Source organism: Centrocercus urophasianus, unplaced genomic scaffold, assembly GCF_019232065.1.
Source record: "Centrocercus urophasianus isolate 14NV4802_14NV808 unplaced genomic scaffold, USGS_Curo_1.0 seq_11, whole genome shotgun sequence".
Taxonomy (NCBI): domain Eukaryota; kingdom Metazoa; phylum Chordata; class Aves; order Galliformes; family Phasianidae; genus Centrocercus; species Centrocercus urophasianus.
In genome coordinates this window covers 41,909,062-41,919,879 of record NW_024884253.1, presented here as the reverse complement: position 1 = coordinate 41,919,879, position 10,818 = coordinate 41,909,062, and the positions used below count along the sequence as shown (strand labels likewise).

Here is a 10,818-nt window from a genome sequence, read left to right as displayed (position 1 = left end):
CAGCATTCTGCTTTCCTGAAGCCAATTCTGAAGAGCTTAGCTGATTCGTTAGTGCATATATGTATTTTAGCTCTGGTAGTACAATAATTAGAAGTGTAGAAACAGACATGCAGAAGAGCCAAAATACTTATTTTCCATTTTTGCTCAATGTCATGTAAAATGTTAACACATGGGGAAAAAGAGTGAATTGAAAGCTTTTACATTTCTTCTTTCTGAGAAGGTATCAATGTAAGTAAGTTCTGGTCCCATCTACTAGATTAAATGTTTTATTTGATGCTGTGAAAACACATATTGATTTATTAGATGTTCAGTGATAATAAAGAAATGCTTGTGTGAATGTTTTAGGCACTTATACCACCAGCTGTTAAAGAAGAAAAGAAATGATTGTATTTCTCTTGAAAGCGATCAGAACTAAATCATCTTACAACTCAGACACTCTAATTTCTTTTCTGCCATGGGGAAAAATAATCTTTGTGAAAATCTGCTGTGGGACAGCTGAAAATGAATGAAATCTTTCCTTTTTACTTATTTTGAAGAGATTTGGGAATGGTCATTAAATTTCCCAATTTGTTCATGTTCTATCTCTTCACACACAGGTCTATGTTATGGTGCACTTATAAACTAGAAAGAAAGGACTGAGGTACAAGACAACTTGCCTGAAATAAGATGGGCTTTAAGGACTTTGATACAGGGGGAGGGGTGGAAGGGGCTAAGTATATGATAGTACTGTGAAATACTTTGGATGATGTAAGATTTTATTTATCTACTTTGACAGAAATATTTTCCTTGTCAATAATTAAACCATGAGTTTTAACATAGGAAACATAGAATTTGTTTTGGTATGCTTTTATTAGTTTATGATGTTCCTACCAGACAGCTAAAAAATGAAGTCATGCTCTCTGCAGATAGCAACTTTGACAAAGGTACTCTTTTTTTCCTTCTCCTCTCCCTTCCCACCCCCCCCCCCACCCCCTCCGCTCCTCCCCTCCATGGAGGTGTTGAAGTTCAGGCTTCATGAGTTCTGGGCAGTCTGATGTAGTGGATGGCAGGCCTGCCAATGGCAGGGGGTTGGAACTAGATGACCTTTTAACGTCCCTTGGAACTCAAGTCATTCTATGATTTTTAAGTAATTTAAAAACGTATTCTGGTGCAGTGCAGGAAATTGGTTGTGGAATATCCTGCCCTGTCTCCAGTACTGTGGAATAACTAATTGCATGAAGTATTCAGTGCTCTCGGAAGAGAAGCTAGAGTCGGTGCTTTGCCCTTCCACATGTTTCTTTTCAAATGCTGGCAGTTGCTTCAAGCCCATAGCCTGCATTATGTGGAGTTTGTCCTGTTTGTGAATTACAATGATCCAGGTTGAAACAGAGCCTCGCACTGGTTTGTGATAGAAGTTATTTTCTCTCTTAGCTATTAAATGTCTAAAACCTGACTTTGGATGATGAAGGGATGTTTGATTACGTGAGAAATGATATCCTCAAAGGAACTGTTCTCTTTGAGTGTAAAATATTGTTCTAATAATAGATACAAGCTCTGCTCAGAAAATATATTTTAGAACATGTTAACTAGTCTTTGATGCCATAAACAGATAGCTTTCTTTTGGATCCAGGTATTTAATACAATACAAAGTGTGATTAAATGTACAGATAATTTAAAAAATTATATCAGATTTGTAAGCAAAGCTGGTCAAAGATTTTCAGTAAAATGTATTTTTATCTTATAATTTCATGGAATGTGTGATAGACTTTCATAAGACAAATATGAACTTATTAAATAAATATAGATAATGTGATTTGAGTCTCAAGAACAGGATGCATGTTCTGTGGTCTGTCTGGTTCAAGTTGATATATATTATATCTAGGCTAAGTTGAACTAAGTGCATATGTAATTTAGCATCTTGCAGCTCTATATTCTGTGTAGAAAATAGCTAATAAAATAATTTCTTTGAATTTTGTTGCTTTCTGGAGCTTTCTATTGCTGGAAGGAAAAGATAGTGTTTATATTGCAGTATATCTTATTTAGAAATATATTCCAGAGCTGAGGCCTGTCCACTTAACTCATCTGCAATAATATAGTAGCCTTCTCCACAGTTTGAATTAATGTGTCTTTGCTCCAGAACCTCCAATAAATCAACAGAGAAATAGTACTATTGACTGAGGTGAGCTGAATTACCTCAAGCAAGGATCTTTTACGGAGTGAGTGAAGTTATGTTTTAAAGGCAATATGTTGAGCTATCATGACAGAAATTATGGTAGTAACAGCAAATATTTAGAAATACAATGGAGACAGGTTACTCCAGTTGTAATTGTTGCAAATTGACAGTCTTCTTACATGTTTTTGTGAAACTTTCTCCAGAGGAGCAATGTTTAGTTGCAGTGAGCTCAAATATGATTAAGATCATGGAAAGCGGCTCAACTTCCTAGCAAGGCTAGACTACATTATGGGGGGGACCTGAATAGACACTGGCAGTCATAATTGTAGATCACATTTGAAAGTCAAGGAAGTATGCTTCCTGTAAATTAGACTAGGTTAAACTTCCTGAGGAGTAAGGTGAGAGGTTACTGAAGTAAACGAGTAGAACAAGTAAACAAACCTGTCAACATCTGTTTAACAACATAAAAGGTACTGTTTGCATAGCTGCCTGTTTTCTGAAGAAATACACACTGTCCTCAAGTAAACAGTGCGGTCAGAAGATCAAAGAGTTCATAGATGTAACCCTAGCACACGAAGTGCTGGATTGCAATTAACAAGGTATTCTTTCTCTGCATTTACATGTGGAGATTAAACTGAGATGTCATCACCATCTGTCACTGCCATACTGTGATTGCATAGCACCAGTGCAGATATGTCAGAGGGGAAAATAGGGACAGGAAAAGGACAGATGCAGAGTCAATAGGTGAAGTGCAAGTTCAGTAAATCCAAAGCATGACTATACTTTCAAGAAGGGCTTTAACTGACCTTAGGGGCTATGCTTACTGTACACTTGCCACTTTATTTCTAACTTCATAATAGCTGCTTGACTATTTTAACATAAGAGTGACTGTGAGACATTCATTGTTAGCAATCACTGATTTCCATATATGGGGAAATACATAACACTGTAAGACTTCTCACAGGTATGATTTTGTTATAATCTATTTATTTTGATAAATTGCTAAAACTGCAACAAATGTTAATTTAGCATGATACTGAATTATGTCAAATACTCTATGGTGTTATTCTAAGATTTTTGCATTATATTATATACATAGGAAATATGCAAATATACTCAAATCTGTACTAAATATATGGCTTGGAATAAAAGGTTTAATGCCATTATGTTTTTTGGGGAGCATAAGGAATGAGTAACAATGCCATTTTTCTTTCACTCTAGAATAAGTTTTACTTCTGTTGAAATGGTTTTATGTGCATACGTTACATTACTCTCCATTTTCACAGATGGAGGTATAAATTTTCCAGCAGCCCTTAGGATGGTACTTAAAGCCCTGTAGTTGAATGCTACCTGATTTTGGATAGTATTTTCTGGGTAGAGTTTCCATCTGGTTTGTAGATGGCAGAAGGCTTGTTCAGTGCTAAAAATGGTTACAATTATTCCCAGTTTACAGCATTCCCTGTGTCAGCTTTTTGTGCAATTTATCCAGGCTCAATATAACATGAGTAAGTGAAAACATGAATAAGTGTATGAAAAAGGGATGGTTGGGTAAGAACAGACAGTCTGAGTTTGGGAAAAAAAAAAGAAAGAAAAACCTCTTAAATTAGTGCTTAACATAGTATTGATATGTTTTGATATTTTTTCATCTCTATGCTTTAATCAGTAAGTGAACTTTAAAAAAAAAAAAGATCCCATGGTTAATAAAGAAAACATTGGTGAAAGTTATAGAAACACATGAAAGCTATCAGGAAACAAACACGCAGGAGTGATTACAGGGAATGTTTGTTAATAGCTTTGATGTTAGAATATTTGAAAAGAAGAAAGCTATCAGTGTTCAAATTCTCATGTTTCCCCTGATTATGCTTTTTTTAGAGGCCAAAAGCAGCTATAAAACAAGCTTTAATCTGCTCTGTGAAGTTTAATTTGAAGTAGCATACATCTAAATTGCTGTAGTCCTATAAATTTGGAGTAGGATCTTCATCTTCTGCAGTGATGTGGAGAATAACCCCAGAACTATCTTCAAGGAAGATAGGAGTTTCCTATGTATACCTGGGTGAGGCAGACGTGACAGAATAAGCAAACAGATCAAATAAAACTTATCTGTCAAGCGAGGCCCTTTTGGCACAGATCACTTCACTTGCAGGAAAAAAAAAAAAAAAGAAAAATGTAGAAAAAATATGATTTTAAGGTGATGGCAGCATACTTTAAAGTGCTTGAGTTTGGTAAATATAAGCAGATTTCACATCTGAACCATCTGTTTTTTCATCAAGAGGAGTGGAGTCGCACTGGAAAACAGTGTTTAGATGCAGTACTAAAGGATGTGGTTTAGCGGGGAAATATTGGTGCTAAGTAGATATTTGGAATACATGATCTTGGAAGTCTTTTCCAACCATGATTTTCATTTGGGTCGTCATTTTGGTCGTTTCAGCTGATGCTTAAGACTGCAGAAGACTTGGTGCCCTGAGTCAAGGAATAGCCAGAGAGATTCATTTCTACTCAGACCAGGTATTTAATGGTTTGGATATCTGCATGTGCTTTTGGACTCTCCATCAAACAAAAGTTGGCAATTGGAGTAAAAAATAGGACTTTTTTTTTTAATATGTTAAGAGAAATAGATTCAACAATGAATCTTTGCTGCTTAAAAATTGTTTTGAAAATCTATGCAATGGTTGCTAAGTGTGGTTGCTCATTTATATTAGTTAAAATAGATACCTGGAAACATTTACATTTTTAAATAAATTTATCCTTTTTTAGAATGATCACATAGTTTACACTGAAATGTTTTGTAGGGAATAAATATTTCTCTAGCTTCTTCAGACTGCTAGATAATCCAGTAACCTGCTCTTTAAATTCCTCTGAAGTATCCCTGCACTAAAATTGTTTGTTTTATTTTTACTAACCAAATGCATGCTAAATCACATTAAAGTATTAAGAGATTTTTTTAATGTTGTGCTCCAGGTACAGGAGTTTTGCATTCTGATTCTGACCAGAAAAATTTTCCAAAAATGGGAATCACCGTGAATTCCGAATTCAGCCAACTCATTCAGTGAATGCATAAAATAGCTATCAGTAAATATGTGCTTTCTTGGCCAGAGAGAAACAGCAAATAAAAATCTCAATTTTGCCAATGGATCTCTTATTTTCTGTTTTCCTTTGACATTAGTGATTTTAAAAAAAAAAAAAAGAAGGCATAGTTTGACTTTCTCCTACTGAATCTAAGATAACTGTCTGAATTTTATTGTCAAATTTAAATGGACAGGTAGTGAACCAGCAAGGTAAGTGATGTCCTTACCCTCCTGCCTGCAATCAAAAGACAAAGCAAATATCTCTTGGCAATCTAAAATCATGCTGGTTCTATGCCTGTATTAGTTCATCCTTCTTCAGGTATATATATGTGTCTCTATTAAAAAATAAAATAAAATTTAGAAATACTATAATGGACTAGTCCAAAGAAAAAGGATAAAATTATCAAGTACATCTTTAGAAAACATTAAAATAGATGTTTATATTAATCAGTTGTACAACATTGAAGGAAATTAATTAGTTCTGGCCCATCAGGTATTGACTGAGGAGCTGTAAAGTTGGCAAAAACTAAAAAAAAAAAAAAAAAAAAGGGAGAAATCCTTTGATAGATGTTCAAGTGCAGCAGATTATTCTGTACAGTGTGGAGGATTAAAGAGCTGCAGTGAGCCTTTAAACCCTCAATAAAAGTTGAAAGAATAAATTGAACTCTTTAATTTTATTGCATTTGAGATTTTAAATTATTTTCCACATGATGTTAATCTCTTGTACAGTAAATAAGATAAAATACTTTTATTCCCCTTTATTTTTCTTTGGTTTTTTTCTGTTTCTAAAATCACATTCCCAAGCTAAGGTTTGTAAGATGCACTGAAGAATTTCTTGTGTTCTTTATCAAGATGGTCTAATAAGAGGAGCAGCTGTTAGTGATACCTGCCTTTGACGGTAGTGACAAACTGAAAAACCTTGTAACTAGATTTCTAATAAGTACAGGTTTTCTCATGCCAATCTATCAGGGAAAGGTTTGTGCTTACCCTGAAGATTCTCCACATTTCCATATCTCAGGTTCTGAAGGAGCAGTGTGGGTAAGCATTTCCAGGACTGAGCTCTCATTCTACATGGCGGTCCTTTGCGTGTGCATATTGACAAGTGTCCCCAATGGTGTCATCTCTTTGGTGAAAAGATGACTGTAGCAGCTCTCCCTGAGCACACAACACAAAGCTGAAACTCTGTAGACTTTGAGTTCCTTGCTCCCTAGGGTGCAGAAAGGGCTGTAAAGTCACAGCTGGAATAGATTTTTATTTTTTAAGAACAGGAAGGAAGTTTTGGTGCTGCACTTTGAAATAAAAGTTGACTCAGTTATCAGACATTCTCTGTATGCAACTGTATATAAATGATTATTTTCTTTCCATGACATAGATACAAAAGGTTTCAGGTATTTTTTAAGATTTCAAATTCAAATTTGGAAAGTGTTTTGTTGAGTCATAAAGCCCAGATGTCTCTACTAGCTTAATGTTTGGAATAGTCTATGAAAGCAGCTCTTCAGTTTACAAAATGTCAGATAATAGTAAAAATAAGAGCATACTTTGTACAGTTGATGGATATCTGAAGCATATCTCTAAGGAGCTTGAGTCTTTCTTATCCAGTTATTTTAGAAACATACTGAAGAGGCCACTGATGTGATGTTGAATTAATGATAAAAAGAAAATTGTTTGATATAATCCATTAGAAAAAAAGGAAGAAAAATCAGTGGCTTTTGAAAAAGAAAAGGAATGTCATTTTTTTTTTTCCCTTATCAGTCAATGTTATTTTTCTCATGGTTATAACTTGGCTGTTTTATTTTGTTCTTTATTTTTTTGTCACCTTCATATAGAGTCCAAGCTACTAGCAGTTCCATCCATTGAGCACTAGAAAATTTCTTCAAAAAATACACTCATTATATCATTCATGATCACAAAGGTAGTAGCTGCCAAAAGAGACCTCTTTTTAACTGACGTGGTCTAGTTGGAGAAACTCTACTGCTTACTTCCTCCTACTATTTGTGGTTTAGATGTAAATGGGCTCCAAATGCTGTCATTTAATTGAGCAGTTTTGTTTACTTGTCTACTTCTCCAGTCTCTGAACATCTCTCCGCAGGAAAGCTAGATACAGGGAGCACAAACTACCTGACAAAAAGATTTTGTCTTCAAGTTCCAGTGATAGAACCAGCTGCTTTTCTATGCTGTCTCTTGAAGTTCTTTTTTTCTTTGCTATGTGTGCAATGATAAATATGTATTTTGTGTACTGTGATAACTGCTCTTTTCCCAAACAGAGAATTGGATTTCACATCTAGGCATCCTTGCTTCCCCTTGAATTAGTCAGCATCATTCCAAAGTACAAGGTAGACTTGGTGAAACATGTGATGCTATAAATTTTCTCTTTTTATTTTCTAATTGGTGGGTTTTTTTGTTTTTTTTTTTTTGTTTGTTTGTTTTGCTGAGCTTTATAGGTGTAATCCTCTTTACTGCTTCATCAGTTCTGTGTTGATAAAGCTTATTGCTTTCATCATGAAAATCAGAGGTAGTTCCAGTGGGAAACAATTTTTTTTTAATTTACTTTTTTTCATCAGATCATTTGGTCTCTTCTTCCATGAAAAGCTGTTACTTCAGTACTGTACATTTGACAATCTGTTTAATTGTTTGATTGGACTTGCTGAAGCAAAAAAATGGGTACAGCGGGAGCTGACAGACTTCCATTTGTGCCCAGAAAAGCATATGAATTTACAGAGAGTTCAGAAGCTTTCAATATTAGTTGTTGCCAGTTTTCATATTAGAGGAAAACTATGTGTAAGGCTTGCTTTGGGGGCCTTTTGTGTTTGTTTGTTTGTTTGTTTTTCACTTACAGGTTTAAACATAGGCTGTATCTCCCATTTTGTAACCATTCTGCAGCAGTGCTCATGTGTAGAGCCCTTTGTGGGTTTGTCCTGGTTTGACTAGATTGCTCCTGGAAGCTATCAAAGAGCTGTAAAATCCCCAGCACCAGCTTTACCTTTCTTATGAGCACTGGCCAACATAACAGTTGCTTCACTTCACAGCAGCTGCAACTTTTCCTTTTCAGCTTCCCAAACCCCTCAGCTGTAGGAATGGCAAATCATGACTGCTTTGACCTGTAAATCCTTTCTAATTTCTTGCTGTCCTTGTGCCCAAGACAGGATGCAACACTGGTACAGCCTCTGATTGTACACAGAGCCCCAGAGATTGGCTGACTCCAGAGCACAAAGGCTGAAGCCAAAAAAACATTGATTTTTAGCACAAGGATCTGAAATCTAATCAAATTTCAGTAATATCAGACTGTGACCTTTTCTCTTATTAGTGAATTTATGCATAGCTTAGTCTCTGATTCCCATATCGCTTTGTATGTGCTGGTGCTGCCTTCAGCATAATTATTGGAAGACTTTGAGTGTTAATTGAGCATGATTGAATTTTGATATGAATTATGTGTGCAGTATGTGAGAAGAAAAACGTGCTTGTATTTTTCCCAAGGTAGGGAGGAGCTAGGTAAGCAAACTTCCTAATGGGACAAGAATCCTAGTTTTTCATGATCCAGCTTTTTAATGTTGTTCAATGAACAGGAGCCTGATGACATAATGCCATGTGATACAGTACGTTTCACTTAAAATCTGTAAAATGCATCACCGTAAGCCTCCTTGCAGTATTGGAGTGGAAGCTCAGACAATGCTATTGTTGGTAAACCCTCCTTTTTCAAGTGTTTAACTTAGCTGTAAAAAAAAAAACTGGGGAAAAAAACTTGACCAGCATTGTCGAGAATAGACTTTAACAATTACTTGTTAAAAATTTGCTACAAATATTTATCAAAGAAAAAAGTCCTTTCTTTTCTTTCAGAAATCATAAGAAGGGCATAGCCTGTAATATTGTGGTGAATATTTTGATGCACAGTCTACACTATAATTTCAAAGCTGATGTTTATTTACTAATTCTTTGAATTACTTTCGTAATGAGTGGTGAAGATTTTTTTAGTTTCATCGTTAAGTGTCTACTTTGTGTTAGTGTTCTATTTTTATATTAAAGCATACAGTGGAAACATTTTTATATTAAATATATTAAATATTTTAATATTATTTTTATATTAAAGCATACAGAAGCATTAAAAAAATTAGATTTTTTGAAGTCTTAAAAGCTTACACAATTCACTAGCCTTTTAATTTAGCAGTTTATTTACTTTGACTTAAAGTCAAACCTTCCTAGCACATACCAACAGGTTAAAATTAAAACAGCACATTACTATTTCAGTAAAGAGGTCAGTATAAATATATGCAGGGCTATGCACTGTACCAGAAGACACACAGGTCACATCATTGCTTTCGGGAGAGCTTGAAGACACCTGAAGAACTGTGGGGCATATAGAGCTTGTACGTTATGTGCTTAGATGTTTTCCATGCTTCTCCCCTCTGCATACAAACCTCAATGTCTGCAGAATGCATATGCAAATAAAAATGAGATGAAGATTTCAGTACTTCAGACTGTACAATTTATCTATTTATTTATTTATGGCAGTTTCTTGGTGATGCCCTTGCTGAGAACACATATAGAGAGAAATTGCATCCAAAACACTTCATTTTTCAAAAGCATTTCAGTTACTCTGAAATACTTTGATGTCATAATTTCTGTGACAAGCTGTGCTGTGCTTTCCCAGCAGAAGGAGCAGAAGGTCTAGAGGAACAAGGCTGTATTTTCTTTTGATTACTCCAAGTGCTATATTGAAGTAATTTTATGGTAAAGTACACATTGAAATGCTATCATTTGAGCTCAGCTTTTTTTGGAAAATTCACAAATCCCCTCATTGTCATCTTTGTGTATAGAAGTTTACTATTAAATAAATTAAAAGCTCTTTTTAAAATAAAATTTTGAGTTGCATTTAGTGTATTCCTTGAAGAACTAGGCAAGAGAAGTAGATTAATGTTTTTTTTATGTATGTTATCTCTCTAAAGGACACACTCTTTCTTTACTTGTAGCAAAATCATTATTCTTAGCTTTATTTTCTAACAGCTGTTAGATCTTCTATGTCTGGAGATAGTTGAAGGTCAAGATGATTGGGCTGGGTGACAGATGATTTGCCTATTTAGCGTGTTAGGCCATCTCCAGTTAGCACAGATTATATATTGCTTTTGATGCTGCACTGTGAATCACAGAGCTACCAGTATGTAAGAGATTTGTGAATTGTCTGGAGAAGTTGGGGTGTTTTCTGTCTCTAGTGTGGAGATCAAGCCTTCTGATGGCAATCTTCCTCTCAGGTCAATTCTTTCATGTCTAGGATCCTTAAATCACGAAGATCACAAGATATTATATCTTATTGCCTATTCTCGTTTTCTCCTTTCATGAATGTTTTACACAAAGGATAAATATCCTTAAGACATATTATATCCTCTCTTTGCCTACCATCTAGCCCTTTGATTTAAGACATAGATTTTATTTTCACACCCTATTTTTCTGGTTCTGCCTGCTTAAGTCATGAAACTATGTTATTTTCTTTCATAGAATACACACTTCCTTTCTCTGGCATGAGAAGTTGCCAACATTAAACATTCATTTATTTTTTTTCAAAGTAACTTTTGGATGTTTTGATGCCATGCCATCCAGCACTACAGCTGG

General features: G+C 35.0%; 1 long non-coding RNA gene across 4 annotated transcripts in view; it reads left to right on the top strand.

Annotated features, from left to right (window-relative positions):
* Positions 1-807: 807 nt before the first annotated feature.
* Positions 808-10,818, top strand: part of LOC122154978 — a 62,377-nt gene continuing 52,366 nt past the window's right edge. For all 4 annotated transcript variants that reach the window (XR_006167070.1, XR_006167069.1, XR_006167068.1 and 1 more), the window contains exons 1-2: positions 808-923; positions 4,581-4,657. This is a non-coding gene — a long non-coding RNA (uncharacterized LOC122154978). The remainder of the gene's footprint in view (positions 924-4,580; positions 4,658-10,818) is intronic.